Here is a 27,624-nt window from a genome sequence, read left to right on the forward strand (position 1 = left end):
TTGAACTGAAAGGATTCCTAGAAAAATTCCTTATACAACGAAGGAGTTTATGATGTTTTTATCTTCTGCTCTCATGATTCAAGATTCTATTTCATATAGTTGTAAATAATACTAGTCACAATTGGGTTAGCACTCAGTTTGACTAATATAATAAAAACCAGATGGCCGCAACCCCCCTATAGTTGACAGTTATACATAAAAACAATCTTGATTGATTGATTGGGCATCAACAGCCAGTTTTACGTCGATTCCATCATCGTAAAATTATAACGCCTTGACACTCGAACTCGAACGTTTCGATCGATTCGAAGCAAGTTAATTACTCGTGGGTCAATTACGACGCTAAAGTACTACAACACAGGACCGTCCAAGTTCTCAACCACTCAATATTAAGTGTCGATAATCTAATTCTCTCGGAGGGGTGGCTCTCGAACGGAGGTTTGTTGTGGTAACCGACGCCCGAAGAAAGTTATTGTTTTCGCTTACGCACCGTGTAATACACTAATAACGGTGATTACCAAAAGTTTATCTTACGAATATCTATTCGGCGGCAACAATGGGCCAAACGAAATTTCAACGATGCTATCTCGGGGATTTGTCTGTTTTGTTAAAGGCATTGTGGGTGTGTGTATTGTGCGCCCCGTTTGAATTTTAATAATGTATATTAAATAAGCAAACAAACGGCACGTATGTACATATGTGAGTAGTTTTAATAACGTTGATAGTTTTTTTATCTAATGACTTTTGAAATATTTATGTGTGTAATAACCCGTAATGGCGCGCACGCATGTGACATGACATCTATCTGCATAAATAAATACACAGACATAATTATATATTATATAGTAATAATAAATTATTATGAAAATACTTAAAAAAAACTATTACACAATTGAAAATTAATGCAGTTGAAGGGTTTTTTAAATTTTGTGGTTACGTAAGAATTTAAATGAGTATTATGAGTCGAACGGCAAGTAATAATCTCCTCGCCGATCGGCCAGTTATGATAATTTAGAGAGAACTACCGTGTGTCAAATGTCAGATACTAAGCGCAGAATGTCTAATAAAGAATGCTTACTCCATAATCCTTTATCAGCGTTGCTGACGGTCAGCTTCATAAGATTCCCATGTCGTCTGGACGAAGTACCGTTACACGAAATAGCATGCTTTATCTCTTTCTTCGTTGCGTGCGACACCCCTCCTACTTTTATTTCTAGGGGATCGGCGTCAGTTCTGGATTGTTAAATGAATAAATTTTATTAACTTACAGTACCACTAACTTCACTATATAATTTTGCTACTTATGTATCTGATTTTTTTAATTTTGAGCAGAATTTCAAAGATCTTTTAAATAAATATAATTATTATAGTCATTATTAAATGTGTTCCTACTATTGCTGTGTTCAAAAGCAATATATTATTTGTATTTATTATAAGAAAAGAGCATTATTATATAATAAAAATAAAACGGTGAATATTTCTTTAGAAGCGCAGGGTAACACCTCCACAGTGTATGGCTGAGAGGCAAATAGTAGTGGATTCTAATAAGAATGTAATGGTAAACCATCGAGCTCGATAGGGAATCTTATGATGCTGACAGTCATGACTTAAGTGTATATCGACCAGGCGCGTACGGCGAGGTGCTTATCATTCACTCACTCTCGACACTTAACACGAGAGCGAGCGAAAGGAAAAGTATGTCACCATACGCGCCTGATATTGACTGCTGCTCGATGATGTAAGTTTTATAGTCCCGAATATTTTATATTCATTGTTTTTCCGACAAAGATTCTGGATTTAGAACTCGAATCATTATATTTTTAAAATTCCAGGACAAAATAAATTCTAGGCGATTTTCATTCATCAGGGTCACTCAATTAGTGGTTCCCACAGTTTTAATTTTAAAATTCATATATTTTTTACTTTTATTTTTTGACAAAATTCTTCTAACATAACTTAGATTTGTATTATAGTTATTACGCATACTCAAAAACACTTATTTATATGCATTTTTCCAGCTAAATTGAGTTTTTTATGATTACAATTTTGAGTCACAATATGTAAATTCGCGCACTATTTTTCATAGTTTTGGCTTAGATGTTTTAATTCACATTTAATAAAAACGTTGTTTTATAAAACTATACGCGATTAAAAATATTCATGCTATTAACCATCATTAATTTTTTTTATGTGTTTTTATTTGCCATTTAAGCAAATCGTAACAAAAAAACTATACGCGATAAAAAATATTTATGTTATTAACCATAGTTTTTTGTAAAATGTAGTTAATGTAATTTCATTGAGTAGTTAAGTGTTTTTATTTGCCATAATATCAAATCGTTTATTTTAATTATTGTGAATAGTTTGTGGAATTTTATTTGCCATTTAGTTAAATCGTTATAAATAATTGAATTTATGAGACTGGCTTGAGTTTTTTTATTTGTCATTAAGGCAAAATGTTGTTATAAAAAAGTAAGCTAAATAAAAATATTTGTAGTAACTTTAATGTCCGTTACTGGATTAGTTGTTTTTATTTGCGACTTAATTAAATCGTTGTTATAAAAAAAAATATACGCGATAATTTAAAAAAAAATATTTACTGTCATTGATATTTTTTGTTGTGGTAAATTCAATTAGGTGTTTTAATTTGCCATTTAATAAATAAATAAATGCGATACAAATTATATAGGTTATTTGCATACAATAGTTGTTTAGTATTAGAGTACTTTTATTTGCCTTTAAATCCATTTTTTTGTTATAAAAAAACCATACTCGATAACAAAATAAAATAAAGCTATGTAAATAAATCAGATATTTTATTTTTTGTGAAATTAAATGTTTTAAGGTTTAGTTACCCTAAGGGGTGTGTAACTTTTTTCGGACATATAGTGACGGGTGGCAATACACAGATTGAGGCGCTAAAGTATTATTTTTATTAAAAGTTTAAAATTTAGCTACATTAGACTAAATAATGATGCGAGTGATCGGCGGACGAGGTCCCGTCGGTCGTCGTCTATGTTGCCCGCGTCACTGTCACGTCAGTGACAGCCAGGACCAAAGTACCGCTTAGTTTATTTCCACAGCATTATTTTGCTAGGGTCAATTTTTATAACATTTAAGTATCATTAAAAATGATTAGATCGTTACTACTTACACATGCTTAAAAAATAATGATTTACTATATATTTTATACATAACTACGATAATATTGTATTGATTTTATATTTATGTATTTTAATAAAAAAAATATGTTAAGAACATTAAGAGCAAAATAAATAATGTAAATTGTCAATTATTGTATAATCATTAAAAATTTAATCCACAGTATCTAAAAATAAATGATACAACTGAATACGAAAGTATCAATTTGTATTGGTATTTGAAAGCATTTCTTAAAATTTATATACGTACAAATGTATATTGATAGCTTATTTTTGTAAAAAAATAGAGCTTAAATTCCGACATGATGTAATATTTACAAATTTACCAAAAAACAATTATTTTAAAATTTAAATAAAATTGAAAATTTATATATTAGCTATTAAAAATTCTTTCTACAAAATCAGATAGCTTTCGCTAATTGATTAACTTTGTTCCTAAGACTTGAATATTAAGACGTCAAATATCCACATTTCATCAGATATAAATATTTAATCATACTAGGAATTTGTTTAATATTTTATTATATTTTATAATTTATAGATTTGACATAAAAAAATGTTAGAAAATAATATTATAAGTAAACTTTTATTTTTAATTTACAACAATGTTAAAGGTATAAATAAGCTGCTAGAAAATGTTTTTGTATATATTTTATATTAACAGACTTATTTAAATTTTGATTACATACAAAAATATTTAATAATTTAAGATTAAACGATACAGTACAATTTATATCTAATTATATAATTATCTTTGTTCTGAATTATAGCAAACTTTGTTTACAAATTTGGTTTACATAAAACTAGTGTTCTAATTAATTTAATAAATGCAGTACCACAGTGTGTATTTTAAACATCTTGATTCCACAGTAATCAAATTGAAATGCTTGTAAAAAAATAGCTAGTAAAATGTATAATTTTTAAATTATTCTATCACAGATTATGTTGTAATAATATACCTAATTGCTTCCTCAACATTAAGGGCTCTGTTATAGCTCTTTTCTGAATCGGAAACAGCTGCCAATTTCGATTTTAATCTCGTAACGCATATGCCATATAAAAGAACATTACATAATAATTTCGTTTAAAAAAAATACCTCATTTAATACTTTATTAGCCACGAAACACCGACCAAAAAAATAACCCTACATTATTAATGTTACGTACATAGGCAACTATCAATGTTTAATATACCAAAAATACACAAAATTTACCTTCACCTTCAGGGAGCAATTTAATATGGATGAAAGTTAATTTATTAAAATAATATCCAACCCCTGAGGATTATTACGTATTAAGTAATTAGCTGATTTTCAATAGCGTGTCACATTTATCTAAATTATGCATCCGTATCTGTGACGAAGGCTTAATTATCGCCATGCGGCACTTCAACTGTTAAAATTATCAAGTAGTGCGACACCTACGTGGAACACATTAACCCTTAACAGGAAATGATCCAACATTTTTATTTCCTCTTAGCCGGCAAATTATCCCTTTCGAATTTTAGTTGGGCGGCTTTTTTGAGAGCAGTGGCGTGCGTGATTCGATACAAACATGTGATATATTAAATTGCTTTATTTGATGTATAATTTACGTACTGCTAGATTGAAGTTAATTGCGTATTAATCGTTGAAAAATACACCAAAAATAGTAGTGTATGTTTTTTTGGGCGTTATGTCAACAAAAATGCTATCGAACAAATTGTGTGTTTAAAGTTAAATTATGCATATAGATTTTCACAGAATAATTTTACAATAGCGGATACAAGTAATAAAATATATATTATATATGTTACAACTAAACTGCTGGAAAAAATGCAACATCAAAACTCTATAATTTTACACCATAGGATTAAATAAAATGTGGCGGTTATTCAAATCGCATTTTTAATAATTAAATTGAATTTTAAATGTTCCAGCTATAATTATCATATTTGTTGAATGAACTATTATTAAAAATAATTGTTTAAGATACTTTCTTCATTAATAAAATATACGCAACATTTACAAAAAAAATCTACGAAATAAATGCTTCACTAATTCTATCGCTAAATACCCAATAGATTGAATCTAAAACACGAAAATGAGAGAATACTCTCTTTTTCTTCATTCCTCTCGTTTTTTTTTTTGGCAGACGGATAAGAAAAAATGAACAATGTTGCTTGCAACTTTAGGACGCTCCTCATTGACCTTTGTTAGTACGGAAGTTCTCCCTTTTTACGGCCGGAACCGGAAGAGGACGACGAAAAAGTTCAATGGAAATCATTAGAGCCTTTGCGAGTTCTCCTTTTGTTTGTGAATTCATTAATTTCGAATGTCACAATCGAAATCCCTAATCCTATTTCAGGAAAGAATATATACGAAAATAATCTATTCCTTACATATAAAATGAGGTGGATTCCTTCGTATGGCAAAATTATTTATTCATAATAATCAATACGGATAAAATGTGGAAAATTCCAAATTACACGCTAAATTACAATGCGGAATGAATAAAAAGAAGCAAATTGACGTTGATTACCATCCATCGATATGTTCGGAACAAACGATGTCCGTAGAAGGACATTCCGTAATCTATCGTCGCGAATGAATTCATATCGCAAAGGGAATGACAACCATTTAATAAAATACATTTTAAAATTAATGCAACTATAATGCCATCAAAACTAATTTAATGAAAGGTATTTTCAAATTATTTATTTGTTATTATTTTTATATTAAAAAATAATAATGGTTTTTTGGTGAGCTTAAATAATCTGCGTTATTATTTACAAATAAGAGATCATCATAACAACCACTTGAACAAAGAAAAAAAATTGAGTATTCGGTACCACAAAAAACAGCATCAACACAGACACTGAAACATAACACTTTGTTTGAGAAGACGCGCATTTGAGACAATACTTGTATCTATTACCATTGCTCTTTAAAGCAGTCTTTAATTGTCAAAATAATAATAATGTAAAAAATAATTTTAGACCTTAAAGAAAAGTCATAAAATTATTATGTAATAATATATTCGTCTACTTATAACATTAAGAATTTATGCCCCCTTTGTTTCATGTGAGATGACTCGCAATTCTTTTATTTTTCGCAAAAAGGGAGATTACCATTCGCACAAAAAAGGTTGCCGACAGCTGATTTATACCGTTCGATTGTTCGTGTGTCATTATTTCGGCTCCGCCGTAATCACACGTTCTTTCCGTTTGTATTAGGGTGTCGCATTGACTGACACGGGGCGTGTCATTCCACCCCTAATGATGCTAATGAATGTTGATGACTGTAAAAGTGTGTTACGGTTTGTACAAATCAGAGGTGTTCAAATTTATCCTGTTTGTTAAAAAAATATACGTTTGACATAACCAATAAATGTATTTGATTAAAATGGACGGCATATGTAATAAGCTTCTCGCAATTTTCATTTAATACTATAGTAACCAAATAATATGTTTTGAAAACTGAATACATCAGAATTTATGCAAATTTATATTTAAAATCCATAATTTAATATTTTGTTTGCATGAATAGTGTATTCTGTATACATTCATTAATATTTAATTACATATATCAGGACAAACTATTTATTCAGGTGTATTTAAACCAGGTGGAAGTTTGTAGTAAAACAATTTATAGAACGATAATCTGACATACATATTTTTATAATTAAATATCAATTACACTGCGTTTATTTTTAACCATTTTATAATTATTTTATAGTTTAGGTTATATAGCAACAATTTAAGCAAACGAAAAAGGAGATCAAAAATAACGCATTCGTTTTGAGACGTTAATCAACTACTATTTGTTTAGAAATGATGCGCGATAGATAATATGTTTTACTTTGCGCATAATACTATTGTTCTTTTACGCTTAGGTTACCGATCGTCAGAGAGACCATCTGAACCGTTTCTCTTTTAAGGCGTATATTTCGTGAATGTAAACAAAAAGCGATGCAATTGCCCCGCAAACATCCACATCTGCGAATCGCTTTTGAATTATTTATATAGATTGGTGGGATAATGTGGTTTTGCGAGATATTTTTATATTATTTACTGCTATGAAAATGACAGTGTTATTAATTTGTTGATATTTGAGATTTAATATGCATTTTTTAAATATTAATATGAAGAGGTGTATTATATATTCTTTTTATAGCTTTGCTTCGATTGAAAAATTAGTATTACTGGTGTTTCTCCACACCGGACAGGCATATGTTAAAATGGGTATAATTAATTAACAAGTTTTTTATGAGTATGGTTATATGTTCAAGGACTTTTTAAAAATATTTTCTAATAGAATGTGAGTGAAAGAAAAAGTGAAAATGATATTCTTTTTCTACGCTTTCCGTCGTTATTATATAAAGTTTAAATTAATATTTCATTTCCTATTTAATTTAACGTGATTAATTGATGGATTTCGTCGCTTCGAATATTCGTTTGCGTAATGGTGTCTGAATAAAATATCAGTCATAATGTAAATATTGCTAAATGAAATCAAAAAGCTTCAAATCGAATGGCAAGGATCGACCTTGAGCAAAGAACCTTTAAATTGATTTTGATTCCCAACTTTGAGGTATTAAAATTTAGGGATATTAAAAAATTATGCATAAAATCCAGGAACACTTTTATTATATATTGCATATTTTAAATTTAAAAACATCAATTTAATATAAAGAATGTTTAAGTGTTTTGGGGAACCATCTAATTTACCATAAAATTTAATTAATATACATATACTCAACCGACAACAAAATACACATCTTTACATAGGTACATCTTATAACATTTTTACGCGACAATAGATTTTATACACATAAGCCTTAAAGCGTTTATAAAATAACAACCAAACAAAAGATACGATAAGATAGCACCGAAGCAACGATATGTACAACGGAAAATGTTTATCAAGTATTTTCCAACGCGAGTGTAATGCGTTAATTGAAATTTCTTATAGCGTCGAACTGAAAATGTAATTTAATTAGCACGTATCGTCTAATATCAAAACATCAAAAATTTTGTACAAAATTCATATATTGTAGGGTTGTTTATGATAAGTTTTCAGAACCGAGATTACGTATTATTTGCCTTGTAACGTTGAAAATGTTTTAATATGATGTATTTTAATTTTATACGATGCCATATTTTATGTTTTATATATGTTATACACTAGATAACAATAAAATACTAAACTATAAATATATGAAGCTGATTTTATTATATCATGTAAATGTATATTAATTATATAAATGTAATCTCGAGCAAGATGAAGATCTATATATATATATTATATAATATTATATAATAATTTACCTCGAATTTGAATAACAATTGTGCTAAAATTTATTTACAATGAATTTCATAATTGAAAGAACATATAGTTAAAAATAAACCGTATTGTAATAAAACCGTGCAATTTATTTTAGGCAACATGTTTTTCTTGTGTACAAACGTAAGGTTTATTTGACCTTTATTAACAGAAGTTCATTATTATTATTGAAATTAACACTTTAACAAATAATTTCCAGTTATAAATGTTCGGCAAATTAATTTTTCGTTAGCTCTTACTTTTAATAAAACCTACAAATATTTTAAAATAATTAAATTACTTCTGAATATATGTAAAAATTATATTATCTAAAAAATATAAATAAATTGTTTGATATATTTTCACTGGTCTAGTTAGTGAAATTATATTTTTCATAGTGAAAATAAACATATATAATAAATACTATTTTAATACCAAATCATTTTGCGATTTTTTATTAAATAAACTAAAATAAAATAATATAAAATCAATAGGCATATATTGTATATTTCCTAATTTATGTATTTACGTTATTTCATTCTATTAGGATTTTTAAGTTTAAATTAAAATTTAATTAAAGTAATGATACTAAGAAAATAAAAACATATATTAGTTTTAAATATTGATAATATATAACGTAGAAAATCATAACATACATAGTGTTATAAATTTGTATCATAAATGATAAAAACACTATTGCGTTAAAATATTTATTTTTAACTATTAAAAAGTTGTTAAAGTTAGAAAACAAATACTATTTGCTTTTTATCTGTTCTCAATAAAGTTCCATTAAATTTATATTAAATACAAACTATCTGCTTCTAATATAGTTTCATTAAAAACTTTTTAATAAAATGCATTATGTATATTTGGACAATAAGCAATTCGTATATTAAATATATATTTCCATTCTTTCAACAATTAGGCACTTGGAGAAAGAAAAGGAAAAATAATATGTAGAATGTCTTTCACTGAAGGTAGGGAAAATTCATAGCCCTGTTTACGGATATTTTTCCATTAATTAACCGGGTACCCGGTTCTGTTCCAGGTAATTTTTGTCCACTAGTATATACTGACACAGAGACAAATTATATTCTATACGTATAAATTATTTAAAAATTGTGTTTATAGATATAGGAATGTATATTTAATATCGTGTATTACATAACACGCAAACGATAGATGGCGCAGTAATCGTCAAATTTTCGCCATCAACAAGCTCGCTTTTGATAAATTGTACCGATTCACGAGAGCACAATCATTTATATAAGGGAGCTTCTGAAAATATCGCTTCCAGTGAATAGAGCCGTAATGAAAAGTTTTCCCGGGGCTGGTTTTGTCGGATTTTCGGCTGACAATTTAGAATGCAGAGTCGCGCGTTTGCCGAAAAGCCTCCATTGTGCGAAAAAGAGGCTTTGGCGGATAACATTCCGACCATTGTGCGCCGATGTACGAGTTAGAAAGAGCAATTATCATATAATACACATGTACATACACACCACTACTAATGCGTAAAGTACTAGGTAATGGTAAATAAAACAGTAATCATATACAGCAGAATATTATGAAACTGAGTAGAGCCAGATTCTTTGCACCGTGTCCAATATTATATGCAGACTTTAATGGTTGACTCTAAAAAATGTATTTTTTATTTTACTTTGAATTATTCAATTCTAAAAAAACATTTTTAAAGGCTTAAAAAATATTAATTTTTTGAGTTATACTATAATATTTTTTATGCATAATTTAAAATAAAAAATCTTATATATTTTTATGGGTATGCTAATTCGTACCTACATTTACAATTATACGACTTATATATATATATTAATATACCAAGCACCATACAACGTAAATTCTCCATAAAAAAAACTTGAAGACTCCATTGAGTCTAGAGGCATATCGAAAGCCACGGGTAAGGCTATGGGAAAGCTTCGGTACTGTAATTGCCAGTTTCAACGCTGAGACCCCATGGTGGTGGCGTGACAATAAGAAATTACGTAGACGGAAGAAAAAGCCCTAATGGCGCATGTTGCCTCTGCCCCGTTTTTCAGTCGACGTCAAGATATGATAAGCGCTTTATTTATTCACGCCGTTTTTCTATATCTACATATACGCAATATGCAATCAAAAAGTAACGTGAGTATTTAAAAATAATAATCTATACGTATAACTAAAATTTAATATATGTTTATCTATATTACACACATCATAAATGAACAATTTACAAAAAATTGGAAGGCTTGGAAATCTCTTTTTAATTAAACAGATAACCCATAATAACAAATAATTTTATAGTGATGCAATATTTTACTGACAAATATATGCAACGTAGCACAAAATATTTTTTAATAATAAAATAGCAAATAATTATTTGCCAAGCAGTGTATACAACTTTTTTCCACAATAAAGTCGAAGAAATGCTGCCAAACAAGTGCACTAAGACTGAGCTTCTCTAGATTCACATTTCACAACAATAACCTCGAAGCATAACACTGGACAGAAAATCAAAAAATAAAAGAGGTGTTTGATTTCCTTTAATTCTAAAGAGTATATACGCCTTTCTAGAGTCTAATAAAATATGCAGCAGACCAAAACAAAGAGTTTGGTTCCGCCCTGAATCATCAGCATTAGTTTAAAAGTGAAGTAGATACTTTTCTATCAAATGATGCATACAATAAATGAGTAGCGTTTTATTCCGGTATTAGTTAGTCAGTGAGTTAATAAATAATGATAGCATAGTCAATATTTTTTTTATCACTTTCTCTTTACGTAAAAATTTATGTATCGTACATAACTAGAACTCATTGTAAATTTATGTAATTAAAAAAATAGACGCTTGAGTTAAATTTAAAAATCAATTGCACTGTGAATATGTTTATCGGCAAAATCAAAAACTAAAGGAAAGTGTATCTTCCTCTATTTTTTAAAGGTATATATATACAAGAGTTTAATTGAATTAACTGAAAAGCCCTATAGAAGCCTAAAAATACAGCAGTTTTATATTTGACCCTCAGATTTAGTCTAGCTAAGCAGTCACCTGAATCATAAGAGTTTAACTCGATTTTCGAGACAAGATTGAATAATTGTAAAGTCACATTTCAAAACTGATTTAAAAATAATTATTAAATTAAAAATCTCTGCACAGATTTAACGTTGTTTAATAGTATATTTTTGTACTGTATTCTAAGCTTACTTTTTATATATATATGTAAATACCAGGTATGGACCAATAGTAAACAATTCTGTTAAAATCGGTGTCTGAGAACATATGACTATCCCGAACTTAGTACTAAAATTATTATTCTAATAATAATCCTACACTATCTTTTTATACGAAATATATTTTGCCTAAGATCTTTATGTTTCAATTGAGATTTGTAACTTGCAACATAGCAATATTATCGTATGTTATCAATTAGTTTTCTTTATGATAACGTATCGCACATGCAAATTATATCAAGTATGATAAATACATATGTATATATGACATTATAAATGCATAGCCTTGCATAATATAAATCACAAGACGCATAAATTATTTAATACGAAATAGTATTTCTGCATAATTATATCAATAACACGAAACAACAATCTATAATAAACATTGAATACAAAAAACAGTACTAAGGAGTTCACGTCCGTTCTATGCCTTGTTATTATGAAGTCGTTTTCACAATGAGATATTAAGGAACAACTTGCAATTCAAAGTTCATTCTATCATACAAAAATATTTATCTAAAGTTCTCACTGAATATGTAAAGTTTTCTCGAAACTTAAGCGGTGTCTTTATTCATACAGAAACCCGTTGCTTAAAATTATGAACAATACCAAAGTTAAAAACACGTTTTGTGAATTATGTATCATAACAATAAGAAATAATATTTTTTTTTGTTATATTAAATAATAATATTATTATCAGATAAAGAAAAATTAATATTTATATTTTAACTATATATATATATATATATATATATATATATATATATATATATATATATATATATATTTATATATATATATATATATATATATATATATATATATATATATATATATATATATATATATATATATATATATATATATATATATATATATATATATATATATATATATATATATATATATATATATATATATATATATATATATATATATATATATATATATATATATATATTGTACTGCTGAATAAATTTTATTTAGTTTGATCGAAAAGTGTATTTGGCAGCACTGATTGACAACTTCATCAGTTGTTTTTAAATGAAATTTGACTCTGCTTTTATGATATGCTCCTATTAATATTTGTAAATATATTGAATAAAAATATAGTCTAGCAAATTTTTAGTCGCGCCGCTTTTGTGAGCACACGCCAAAAGCCAGCGTTTAATCGTCGCGTATCAAATATGCACCCTGAGGGTTTAACCCTTTCGGGACAGTAGCACATCGCATATTCATACGCGCGTTACCATCCGGCAACCGTTTGGAGTTTTTCATTTTCAAGGGCTAGGTTCAAGGGCGTTACACTTTAGTTACAACCCAGAATCTTAGTCCACCGGGATCTGCCGTGCAATATAAATTTGTACGTATGATACGACCGTACGCTCGTTTGAAAATGAGTTTATATATTCGTGGACTGTTTCCCTTTGTTGTTTTTTTATGTGTGGATGATTATGTAGTATATAAAGGATACCTGTGTTTATATGAAACATGAACAAAAAGCTATAAAGAGTTATTTTTGAAGAGCCATTGAAGCTTCACCACAATTATGGGTTTCAATTCCGGTATTCTGGACATTTTTATAAACTATATAAAATAGTTTTATTGTTTAGACTATGCTCTTGTGTTTTGTAAAATTATTTAGTTACAAATAAAACATATCAGTAATCAATTTGAAATAACAATTTTATTTGCTTGTGAATTTCTGTGTAGCAGTCAATATTTTTGTATTTTAATCAATCATACAATATTTAATATATTTTTTACTGCAGTGTAAATTATGGTTGCTACTAACATATAAAATACCTACTTTAATGATTTGGGAGTGACGTTTGAGCAGGGATGGAGATTTTGTATGCACATCGGCAAAATTTGCGATAAGGCGCGAAGCGTGTCACTTTAATAATTTATTGGCAATTCGTATTCTATACGATAGTATATTGCTTAAAAAAACATGAATTATGATCAAAAGCCAAAACAAACTGAATGTACAATTTATAATATATATTGAAAAAAAACCCACATAAATTCCATCGATCATGGCTTCTAAATGTCTAGAAACAAATTTGAATTCTGATGAGATTTTATAAAATGAGAAACATAAGTTGAACGATATAACTGAGTTCACTATTAATGTTTCATTTCTTTCTAATACCTATCTCAATGTTCGTAGCATTATAAACAAAATTAAGAGATATACAATATATGATTATAAATTAAACACATATATTATGGCATTACGGTGGTGAATAATATTTTTTTAATATAATAAGTTATCGATCTGTCTTTCTATCAAGATTTAAAAGAGGTGGAGGAGTTTGCTTTTATATAAAAATAATATTAATTATAATATTATTAATGAAGATAATAATTACTTATTCACTACCCTCGGAATCGAGAGCACAGGTATAGATCGATCGCCGTTAAATATTTACATTGCTTATAAAGCTCCAAATTGTGTACATAATGATTTTTTAGCTTTAATAAAAAATATGGTAAATAATATAAAGGAAAAAGTATAATTTTAGGAGATTTCAACATAGAGAAACAAAAAATATTAGTGATCATATAACAATAATACAATCTTAAAATTTTTACATCTTAAACAAGCATTAGCACTAATACCAATATTATGTCAAATTGGAATTAAATAAAAAAAAGTGATCATAATAGAATGTCTATCATCATGAACCAGTTAAGGAGATATGTAAAGCTAACTATAAAATACAAATTTTGAATTATTTGAAAATATCAATGAAGGCTTTAATAACTTCATAAATAAAATAAAAAACGCTACAAATAAAATTAAATATAAAACCTTAACAAAAATATGAGCAACATTCCATGGTTTGATGAACATCTAAATAACCTGATTAAAAATATAAATATTTGTCATCACAAATGCAAGCTAAAACCTAGTATTATCTTAGCCCAGAAAAAAACCTTATATAAAAAGCTTATCGAAAAAAAATAGCAGATTACTGTGATAAAATGTTTATTAATGTAAATTTAAAATATAGAAAAATATTAAAGTAATTATCAAAAATACTCTAGAAAATAAAAATTAAAAAATGTTATTCTAAATATTAATAGAGATTTGATTACAGTTAAAAAAAAATATTAGCCAATGAATTTAATAAACATTTCATATTATTAAGAATATTTCGGTCAGATAAAACACAGATAAACATTGCTGATATACATACAAATATGGCTCAAGCTAACAGAACTATTTATTTTCACCAAATTAAATTATAGTATGTCATAAGATATACAAATAAATTAAAAAATATCTCAGTGCCTGGTACTAATAGCATAATAGTTAAACTTATTGCTATTATTATAAAAAAATAATTCAACAAATGTTTGAAAATAGAAATATTCCCCGATTTTCTAACAATTTTATCATTTCTAACAAAAAATGTTTAATCAATTCAAGTAAATAAAATAAATTATTTTTTAAGAATCATAAATTTTGTATTACATTTACAATACGGATTTAGAAATATGCAGCTTTTGATTTAATTAATGAAATACAATAAAACTTTAACGATAAAAATTAAACTTCGGAATTATTTTTGACACAGTAGACCATAACATATTATTAAAGAAATAGTAAAATCAACGCTAAATTTATTAAAAAGTTATTTAAATAATAGACAACAAGTAGTTATAATAAATGGTACACAGAGCTAATGTGAAGTGGTCAACCGTGTAATTCCACAGGGTTCTATTTTGGGACCTTTATTATTTAATCTATAAATAAATGATTTAACCCTATGTAAGCTTACAGGAAGGATTCAACTATATGCTTATGATAAAGTGCTAATATATAACTCCAAAACATACAAATACATGCATAGTGATTTGATCCATATAAGTGTATGAATGAGATTAAACAAATTAACAATTATTAAAAAAAAATTGTATAATACTAAATGATAATTTTGATATTACATTCACTGTAAATTATTCACTAATTACAAAGAGTGATCATATAAAATTCTTAGGTATACTTTTGAATACAAGTTTAAATTTTTATAATCATATGGACTGTATAATGAAAAAGTATTACTAATGGCAAAATTTGTGTACAAGTTTCAAAATATATTATCGTATAAAACTAGATTAAACATTTATTATGCACATATTCATAGTCATCTAACATATCTTACGTTTCGGGATATACAAGTTAATTTTAATAAAAATCACTTCAGGGCATTCAAAATAGTGCTATAAATAATGTTAAATTTGCCTTTCGATGCTCACACAAAAGACTTATATTAAAATTAAAATTTAGCCTATAACCATTCTTCTAAAATAAGAGCTTATAATGGTAACCAAAAAAAATGCTAAAAAAATCGATTATAAATACTAAATTAATATTTAGAAAAGAGATACATAAGCATTTTCTGAGAAATTTGAGACAAATTCTTTAAAATATATTGCATTTTAAATATTTATCGATTGACCAAAATCAGAAATATATTTTTAATTAATCATTAGCTACTATATACCAAATTTAAGTTTAAATATATACACAAAATACAGATGCATAGTTTGATTTTAAACCATAAAATTTAATTTCAATAACTTTAGAACCCTAGTTATCTTATAAATAAATATTTTTCCTTCTTAACTATTGCAAAGTTTATTTATTCATTGAACGAATTGTAGTTATTAATAGAGTGTGTTTGTATTTTTCTATTTTAATTTATTAAGCGTTATAAAATAATTACCATGCACTAAACATATATACATAATTGATGTAGTAAAAATATTGAATATAGCGCTTCGACCCTGTAGAATATCAACCCTTTAATTTTCGTAAAATTGGACCGCATAAAAAATTACGACTTTCCCGGTAATGTTTTCATGTGCTCGCGGCCTACACGCGTATGTTAATTAATTAATTAATGAATACATCTACACACACAATATACGCAAGCGAAAGCTTGTATTTCCAGGTAGAAAATCGGGCTTGTTCATCGCTTCGGAAATCTGAAACAATGCGTTCAATCCCCGGCCGTAACTCTTTTTTCCAAGAAGAAATAACATGTACACGGGGAAACGTGTAGGAAAAAATGGAATGAAATGAAAACGGACGAATATATCATGTAATGGGGGAGAAAACCGATTTTATGGCTGCGGGCCACATATTTCAGAGAGCGCAGACTTTATTGATGTATGAAAATTCTGCAAATGTACGTGTATAAATTTGTAGACATGAATAAGGTCGTTAGGGCTTTGAATATTTTAGGCGAGATGTCGTCGAGGATGTTGTAATAAAGGGCGACAACTCGATAACCAATTCGTACAATTGCATTATAATAATAATGAAAAAATCTTGAACGTATTGCCGTAAAAAATATGGCTTTTGAAAACCATAGTATAGCTTATTTTTATAAATAAATATGTCTTTCAAGTATCAAAAGTAGATATACTACATATTATAGTAAAGAAACAGATTTATACATATACATATATTATTTGTATGTATTGCATAATATTCAAATTTTGTAAGAAAATTTAAATTTTACTTTCGATAAACTTTGCAATTGCTTTACAATTTTTATTATATTTTATAACTTTTTAACCAACCAAAATGCTGGGCTTTGTTCTCCGCTGTTATTATCAATTAAGAAACTCGAGGCCACTGTGTGTCTTATATAATCTCTAAATACGCAATATTCTACCGCATTCATACTTCAGGGAATACAATTACTACCCATTGTCATTTTCCAGCAAATTATAACAACTTATGCTGAGATACGCATACCTAAGGTTGCAATGACATGTATTTCTAAATAACATTTTTTAAAGCTACTACTAATGATTTTACAATAAATATCTAAAAGAACAGTGCAATTTAATTACCAGAACTTTATTAAAACTATTTAATTTAACCTTAACACTAGAGATATTTTTTCATATAGGCACTCGCAGTTGATAAGCACGTTATAATTTTTATTAAATTTTAATTAAATACTGTATTACAATATGTTTATAATAATGTTATTTGATCTGTATATTATTATGTTTCTTTAATTGAAAAGCACATTAGCGATACATATGTGCATATATTTAAAAAATAATAGATAAATTAATTTATATGTGGTAATATCAAATTCTTTGACCATGAGTCAAAAAGTCACTGACCGTTTTTGAAAAATATACTGATTATTTATTACAAAATAAATGAACGTTTATAATTAAAAATCTGACTGTCTTATTTGTTATGATCGGAGACCAGACCCTTAAAAGGCCTGTTTTATTACGACTACGACCTGCAAAACCGGCCTAAGTAATTTTACATCGTAATAATATAATGGATAATTAATCAAGTCTCATTCTTAACAAAAACTTCAAGAAAATAATTTCTAGATAAAAAAAAATATTTTCCCAACTGTAGAATGTTAGCTTTTAACTTAGATATGTATTTCTGCGGCAAACTCCAGAATTTAATTAGCATGATGCTATTTGTATAAATACCAAATTGAATTTGATATATTGACTTTTGGTATTTTTGCGAGAATAACTTAATGAAAATTAAAAAATAATAATCGACCGTATAACATATATTTTTTATTATCATTGATAATAAAATAGTAAGTAAATAGGCTCAGCAATCGAAAGGATAACACAGTGGCGTAGCTATGGTGGGGCGGAGGGGGCGGGCCGCCCCGGGCGGCACTTGCTTGGGGGCGGCATATTCGCAATGGGATCGTCCAGTGTGGTTCTTAACCCTGAATGCACTAAAACATATATAAATCCACGAATAACAAGAGCTTAATAATAACCAATTTATTATTTTAAGAAATGCTGATTTTATAATCCTGCAAAAAATATATGGGGGGGGGGGCGGCAATTTTAAAAATCGCCCTGGGCGGCACATACCCTAGCTACGCCACTGGGATAACATATATTATACAGTACCAGACATATTTATTTCGCAGCAATAAGAAAAAAAGCTAAAGTAAAGGTTAGAGATTCTCGCATCAGAATCTTATTTAGCCTTTAAAAAAATAGTTATATGATTATTTATACTATATAAATTAATTTTAATATAGTCTAAAATATTAATATACACGCAGTTGGCGCCTTAGTCTAACGGTTCCTAATAATGATATAAGAAAATATTTTTTTACTTATTTTTCTCACTTTTTTTGCACCTGGATCTTACAGAATTTCCACTATACTATACAGTTCGAAAACATGCAAAACAGTATATTAAAGTATGGAATGTACTGCACATTTTTACTGAAAAACATGACATTTATATTTCGCTGTGGTCAGATCGCGTGACCGTAGCTCACTGACTGGTGTGTTACTCATGGGATTTTTTTCAGTTTTAATTAAAAGGCATGTCCGTGTTTAGCCACCTAGTCATCTTTGACCACTTGAGTATGATTGACAATTTCGTTAAATTATTATGCATGTTCATCGGAGTTGGCGTGGATTATAACGCTTACAAATTAAGCCGTTTGGAAAATTAATTATCGTAAAATGTGCTTGGTTAAACAGTTAAATGTTTAAACTCTGGTCACAGTAAACATTTGACGAATGGGATACTAATTAATTCTGTAAGTGTATTAAATTTTATTTTTTTTAATATTATTAAATACTTTAAAACTATATTATTAAAAATATCTCTTATTTAGTTACTAAATATAAGATAAAATAAAATTGAATTAAACTGAAAAGCTCAAAAAAAATATTAGCACCATTTTTGGCACCAACAATTGTTGTGTGTATTTGTGTCAAAATGTAAACTGTCATACCGATTTCAACTAAACTTTGGGGTTTTCAAAATGAAATTTTTATAAACTACGTATGTGACAGTAAATAATATGCTTCCTCGTTATTTGGTTCTATGATACCCAGATCACAGCGAATAAAGACTTTTTGGAAGCTTTTTAATTATTAGAGGCGTGGAAAAACGCTTTTAAGATAATTTAATATAAAACACGATTATTGTAAAACCATCTGTGGATATCTCAGTCTATGGTATATTAACTTACTTAAATAATAACATGTTTTTTTAAATAAGATAAAACACCATAGCTGGGTTGCTAAAACAAGATGCAAATGAGTAAAGGTAACCGATTAATTGATTTAACGATGCCTCCTCTCAGATTATTTACATATGTAAATTCAAGTTTATTTCGTATATATATTCAACTGTAAATACTTTTTGTTAAAAATAACCACGATGTACTACTAAATATATTATAATTTAAAATAGATTATCGCATTGATTCTAATCTTTAAAAGCGTTACTTTTAAAGATTAGAATCCAATAAGCTGAAGTAATATTTAATAGTAAATATTGAGCAAGATTTTCAGTAGAATTTTACCCTCAATTCTGTGTACTTGCAAATGTAATGTGAAAATTTCCGAACTCAATTATTATAATACTTGTTATGCTGTTGGATACGTAATACAACAAGAACATGGGTATGCTATTGCGCATACTCCGCATATGCTTTTTTTACTATACCATTTACAAGGTTAATTAGCGCAAAAGCTACGTACTGTATTTAAAACTGTTTGCAACTTTCGTGTTTTATTAGTGTGTATATGTATACTCGATTTTAAGTAAACATATATTATTAAATACAAAGATAAAAGCAAATTACATTTACCTAATCTCAAAGATATATATATTTGTTCCTCCTGAAATTTTTATTTAATTTATTGAAATAAATAATGAAGACAGAATTTTTACAAAAAAGCAATTTCCAAGGAACTTTAAAAACAATATACTGACATACGCATATGTATGTCAGTATATTGTTTTTAAGAATAAGCTGCCCGCGTTTAAACCCATCCTTCAACCAATTTGAATGTACAGTAATAAACTCTAGAGATCAGCAAATAACTCAAACAAAGAAATAATTCAAGAGGTTCTAAAATAAAATTTAAAGAGAGATATTGGATGCTCCATGGTATGTTTCAAACTTTATTATTCACAAAGAATTGATAATTAAAATTGCCAAGGAAGAAGTGAAAATTGCAAGTCGGAAATACAAGGAAAGGCTAGAGAAACATCTCAAAAAATTTCAATGAATAATTTAGGGAGGGATCGACTGGAAGATAAAAGAAAAAATAATTGATTTATAGTTGTCGTGATAAATCACTGATATTCACTCACATTTAATATTATGAGTTTTGCAAAAAGTCAAATATTTATGTGAAAGCTACTATATAGCAATTTCATTATCCATTGCATCTTTGAGAGAGTCGTAAATAAAAATCTATTTACTAATCAATTTTTTTTTTTAATTTAAAGCTATCTTGTTTATGACCAACAATTAATTTTATAAAAAAATTAAACATCATTGAAAAATATTTGCATATATATCCTGACATGATTTAATTCAACCTGAACCCTTTCTAAATTGACACTTCGAAAATAATTTAGGTTTTGAATATTCTGGTAAAATTAAAAAATATTGCACTATTTTCTTAAATTTCCTTTTAAGTCGAATCTCTACAATATTTGAAACAGAGCAAGGTGAACTAAATTAATAAAAATTAATTATAATATAATAATTAGCTATTTTATATAAAATTATAAACTCACCTAAGATATTAAAATTCGCTTTGACTTCTTCGCGCAAATTCTGTAAAAAAGAAAATAAGAAAATTTAATTAAAAATATACAAAACCACAATTTTACCATTATGTCTATTGAATAAATAGTCTAATTTTTAATTAAATTTCGCCACAGAACGGATTTTTTTATACTTAATAAACGAGTCGGAATAACATTTTCCCTTAAAGCCAGGGTCGTTATTTATCGACGGTTCATTGAAAGCGCAGTTCAAAGGGCGTGTACGGTCGCTCGCAGGGGTACACCAAAGGCTTTTATAAATATGAAGGATTAATTGTTAGCCCTCTCTTCTTTGTCGATATGTTTTGGGGTCTATCCTGGGCTAGTTTCCATAATCCGCATATCCACGTGTGTGAAAAAAAATGTTCTTTGTTCAGCGACGAGCCAAAAGCTTGTGAGTCGAACGCAGAAAGGACTCATGTATTTATGTAAATGTCAGCGAAAGCCCTTAATGGATATGAGTATGTATGTGCTACACGGTGTTTACAAAATTTCGATAACGTCTCTGTTTACATTCAATGTTTGCGTTGAAATGTTTATTTAACAATACATTTATATTTGTGAATATTGAAAATATTATTGATATACGCAAAATATTTTTCTTCATGGAAAGAGTTAATGTAGTCAAAGATCAAATACTATATATATATTCTAATATGTACGTATGTTGTATAGTAAATAATTGATATTTTTAATGCAATATTAATTTTAATTTAAACTAATAAAACAGTATTTTAAATTATATAGTAACTTAAATATGGGAACATTCTATATTTTCGAAAACAATTATAAATATTATATATAGTATGTATATATATATATATCATATACTGTTTTAGATATTTAATTAAAATAATATATACATACGGATTTTTAATATTATTATAAAATATTTGCAAGCGTAACTTCCTAGTAACAGCTTGTGTTTCGTATTGAAAACATTTTTTAACTTTTTATAACAAAGTGAAAGTGATTTAAGAAAATATTATTATAAAAGTTTTAATGCATGAGATTCTATATTCGACATCATATTATGCAAATATGGTTTACTTCTCTGCTCAGTTAACTATTGATTAAAAATAAATTTGCCTTTATTTACAAAAAATATCTGTTTAGCAGATTTGCTAAGAAAATAACGTATAGTCTTTTTTTTACATAAGCGTTTAATAAAAAAGCTTTAATTTATCATAAATCTCACATTTTTAACATGCAATGGTATTGATTTATTGCAGCTACAGTTGGAGTAAATAAATTAATTAAAATACAAGATTTTCTTTGTATTTTAAATAGAAAAAAAAATTAATCTAGACAAACTACATATTTTTTAAATAATGTGCCTAATTGTAGCAACTGATTTAGTGATTTAAATAATAAAAAATTTAAAAGATAGATTTTTCCCACAAAAAATACTAATTGTGTTAATTTAGAAGAAAATATCAAAACCAAATTTGTTGTGAAAATTTCACTCCGAAGTTTGTCGAATAAAGATTTAAGATAATAAAAACACAAAATAAAAACCTAATTAGTACTCTTAGAAGGTCAAGAATATGAAATAAATATATATGAATCTTCAGTTTTTTTGCTCTTCGTGTTTTTTTTCAAGTTTAAAACGTTCGAAGAAACATACAAAAAAATGTAATAAAGCTTAAAAATTAGAACAAAATAAAAATAGTTTTATTAAGCTATGTAATATTATATTTTTGTATGTACTAATATAAAAGACTAATACGAATATTAAAATTCCGAATATATTCGTTCATATTTGTAATGAAATATTTTTATTTTTTTAATTTATAAAAACACAAGAAACCGACTATTATTGTGTATTATTCCTTAGTATTTGTGTATTAAAAGAGGTTATTTTTAACTTAGATGTACCGCTGAATAATCTACAGCCTTTTTGCAAAATTTAAATTATTATCTTTATATTATTTATAAAATTAAATAAAATTAAATTTTTAATTGCAGAAATTACCCATAGTTCCAAGTTAATATTTTGCACCTGTGAGCGTTCTGAATGGCTGGTATAGATATATTTTAAGTCAATTCAAATAATGTGTAATATTTTGTTTAACATACTGCAGGTATAATTCAAATTGTATTCCTTATTCAATTTGTAGTTCTTCAAACTTTACGAGTATATTGGTATACTTCATCTTTTACTATTCGATATTTGACTAGTTGAAAATAACGAATATTAAGAAACTTTAGTAGCTGCACGCTACATTGAAAAATATTATTAAAAAAAAACTGATCTGCAACATTACACATAATATGTATTAGGTATGTCAATAATTTATAAATATATGATTTATCTGAATTAAATAAAAAAATAATGTAAAAACATTTTAAAAAATACTGCATTTTAACAAAAAAAACAAAATATGACACATGTAAAAATTGCAAGAAATTGAAAATTGCATTATATATTTTAGATCTGGAACATTTACATTCTATAGCTGTTTATAAAACATATCTATATACTTTTAAACGGGTCAATGACCGTTTGAGTGCATCATGATTTGCCATAAAGAATTCTAATGAAAATGCTGACATAAAAAATATAAAACTTTCCTTTATACTATTTATAGTTTCAGCGTTTGAGTGCTTCATGGTTTGTCATAGAGAATTTCAATGAAAATTCTAACATCCTCGACAAAAAATCGAGAATCGGAGAAATGGTCCATTCCTGAATCAGCTTCTCTTTCTACCCCCAGCGGCAAATTGCACTATAAAATAGATCTGTCGTTTGTGGTGGAGTAGGATTTTATTAATAATACATAAAAATCGAATGAGATGGTAATCGTAGTTAAATACTACTAGCTATTAAATAATTTAAAACAGTCATTGATATTAAAAATAACAATTCAACAATATTAATTAATACATAAAAATACATGTATCTAATTAAAAATTCTTTTTATTGTATATTATATTGCACTACAGATGCACAAACGTTCTGCAATTTCATACTGTTTACGCGGTTGCATTAATAGAAATGTGGAAAAGCTCGTTTCCACGGCATGTGTATAAACACGGCGAGCGAGCAAAAAATAAAAGTGTCTCTTTTTTGCACCCTTTTCATCTCAAAAGGACATTTGGTACAAGAAATGCGAGTGGCGGAAAATCACTGCGGCAAAAATGAAAACATACGCTTTCGTTTAATGAAAATTCGTTTCAGATTTGCCAATGCGTGAAACTGGTTTTTCCTCGGGCGGAAATTACACGAAGAAATTTTTATTTTAAATTTTAATGTAGAACATACATTTGTGCATATTAGCATCTTTGAATGTACAAACGTTTAAACTCACATTTCATGATTTTACGAAGTAATTCAATCAGTATGGAAAATTAAATATATAAAAATGTATCAGGTAGAGACGGCCAAGAGGCATGTTTCAAATTATCATTTAAATACGCAATAGAAACAGATTTATTTTTACATTAAAATTTAATTAAATATATTTTATGTCATTAATAATATTTTACCTACATATATGATGAAGCAAAGTAAAGACTAAGAGTTACATATTTAATAAATAAAAATGCCTTTTTTTCGTATCCGTGTATTTGAACATATTGGTCCAATTTGTCATATTCGAAATGAAACCCGATTTCATCCCAGAATCCTGGGATAAGCAAAAATGTACAATATGAGAAACCTTAGTAGACACATGCGTAAGTCATCGCAACAGTCCTTCTAAATATTTATTTATTTAACATATAGCTTTTAATAATATTTAACAGTTATATAAGAATTAAACTATTAAAATATACCTTATACATACATAGTTTATTAGCTATTAAGTTAGCTATCCGTAGATTTTAACGATGATGATACTATGGGAGAAATGTTTGATGAATAAACATTGTTTATAAAAAAATAAGTAGAACATGAAAGAGAAGCTCCTCGCTCAAACAATATTCCTTTTAACATTATCTCGGAAATATTTATATTTGGAAAATGTTAAAAATATTTGTTCTCACAAAGGCCGCGAGCACAATGGAACACTTTTTGATTGACACTCAAAAGCGAGCTTGAAAAACGAAACTGCCGTAAGGGAGTGAGATGGAATAATAAAAAAAAACCAAAGAAACGCCTAATTAATCCGGCCAACAATGGAAGCTTAAAAGACAAGGTAACAAAACTTTCAAAGTGAAGAAACTCACCTCTTGAATATTAAAGAATATATTAATTTGTAAAGGACACCGTAGCCGCAACTTTCTAATAAGGTATTCCGCGACGATTAACATCAAATTTGAAAGTTAAATCGGTCGCTTCTTTTCCATCGGATTCAAAGGTAAACAATACGCCATAATCAAATATATAATTTAATTGGGTTAGTCAATAACCTTCTATTGTCTCAATGGTCATAGAGTAATAATTTCCTTTTTCCAAATTTTTGGTGGGCAATCTTTTGTTTGTCGCGCTGTTAATTGTCCTTTTATATACATTTCAAATTTAATTTTAATTAGAAACCTTATTTTCCTACTGAGGGTCGTTGATACTTGCGCCTATCCACGATTGTTTTCCGCTTGCGTGGAAGCGGAGACTTCTTGGCAAGCTTTCACGGTAAATATTTAAACGCGAGAGCTTTTCACGGGGCGTGCTAGTGGGAAAACCGTCGTACGGTAATTAACGTTTAAAGCTAAAAGTGATTCGCGGCTTTCTTTTATATTGTATATTTACCTCTGTAAAAATACCGATAATAATTTAATAGAAAACAATACTATTTACAATCAATATTATTCACAAAAATAAGATTTCTAAATATTTGCCTTTAAAATTTTATCTTCAATAGAAATAATATTTTATTTTGTTGTAAGAATTTTAAAAACCTGCACATACTAACGACCATTTCTAACAATAAAAACTATGTCTCGAAAATAAGGCTACACAAATTATTTTTTAATCAATGGAAGAGAGTTCTCGTGACCAAAAAATTGCAGAAAAAATATATAAAAATATTGTATTAATCACCTTTTCAAACTTTAATTAATCATTAGTACTGCAGATAAATACTCATACTGTATTTATTTGGAATAGATGCGCGCTAGACAATATATTTTACTCTGCCCACAAAATTTTTGTTTTTTGACATTTTGTTTTCCGATGACCAGAGTGGCCGCCTAGACCGTTATTTTAAAACGTGAACACATTTGGTCGGTGTGTTTAAGAAAATATGCAATTGGCCCGCAAACATCCTCGTCTGCGATTCGCCAGAGCTGTTACAAGACATACGGAACACTGCACGAATACAAAACACATTAACGGATCGTCGAGCATTATCACAAGAACCCATTACAATAGATCCCAGCTGCTCCTCGAAATCATAGCCGACAATAATAAGACTCGCACGCCAGCGAAGACTCTGACACTTTCAAGATCTACCATTCAAACTCCATGGCATGATAGGGGTAACTAGATTTTTCTATAAATGTGGTAGTTTATATATCTTCATCTATTTTGATTACAAAATCAGTAAAGTGGTGACCCCCACGTGATTTAAACAGCAAAATATTACCGTTAGTCATAGCGGGATCCTCAGTATTTTAATATTAAAATGTACCAAGAAGTTATCAACCATATAACCATGTACCAAGTATGTTATCAACCATACTGAAAAAGAAAAACGTTCCTTCTCCATCACTGGAAAAGCACAGCAGAATCTAAGCTTTATGCTTGAGAACCTACAAATTGTAAGCAACCGTTATTTATTACGATATTTAAAATCTTGAGTAGCAGTAAAAAGTAATTTAAATATTTTTAAGCTTAAATTTAATTTACAAAAAACAAGCAAATATAAAAAATGTAAACATATTATTTAAATATGTTATTAAATAAAATAAACTAGATTTTTAAAAATATATTTTTGAAAATATCATTTAATTTGTATATAATAGTTAAGATATAATAAGAATATTGATTAAACAAACATGAAATATAAAATAAAGTCAATGTGTGCATATTAAAATTAGTTATGGATTATCAGTTCATAGCCTAAGAAAATACTGATTTAAATATTGATATAAAAATATCATTACTGCGAATTTTAGTACAAAATAAAATATAATTTAATAAATATACTGCTATATTGTACTCGCCGAAAAAATAGCAGTTTTTCTCGATATACACCTTTTTTTATTCATTTGCACAAAAGATAATTGAAGCCACTGCAATAAATTTGGTTATGGATATCTACTGTATATAAATAGTCACGGTAAGTAGAAAGTACATTAGAAAAGCTAAGTTTAATCATAAAACATGCTTGGTTATAATAAATATTTTCTTTATTTATCCGAGCAGCTCGTAGGAAACGTA

General features: G+C 27.5%; 1 protein-coding gene across 2 annotated transcripts in view; it reads right to left on the reverse strand.

Moving 5' to 3' along the window:
• Nucleotides 1-27,624, reverse strand: part of LOC148238094 (uncharacterized) — a 208,964-nt gene that overhangs the window by 99,628 nt on the left and 81,712 nt on the right. For both annotated transcript variants that reach the window (XM_088205934.1, XM_088205935.1), the window contains one exon: nt 21,273-21,312. The gene's annotated coding sequence lies outside the window, so the exon portion shown is untranslated. The remainder of the gene's footprint in view (nt 1-21,272; nt 21,313-27,624) is intronic.

The sequence above is a fragment of the Plectrocnemia conspersa genome, unplaced genomic scaffold, assembly GCF_051122295.1.
Source record: "Plectrocnemia conspersa isolate PC_06_02 unplaced genomic scaffold, ASM5112229v1 ptg000002l, whole genome shotgun sequence".
In the NCBI taxonomy this organism is placed as follows: Eukaryota; Metazoa; Arthropoda; class Insecta; order Trichoptera; family Polycentropodidae; genus Plectrocnemia; species Plectrocnemia conspersa.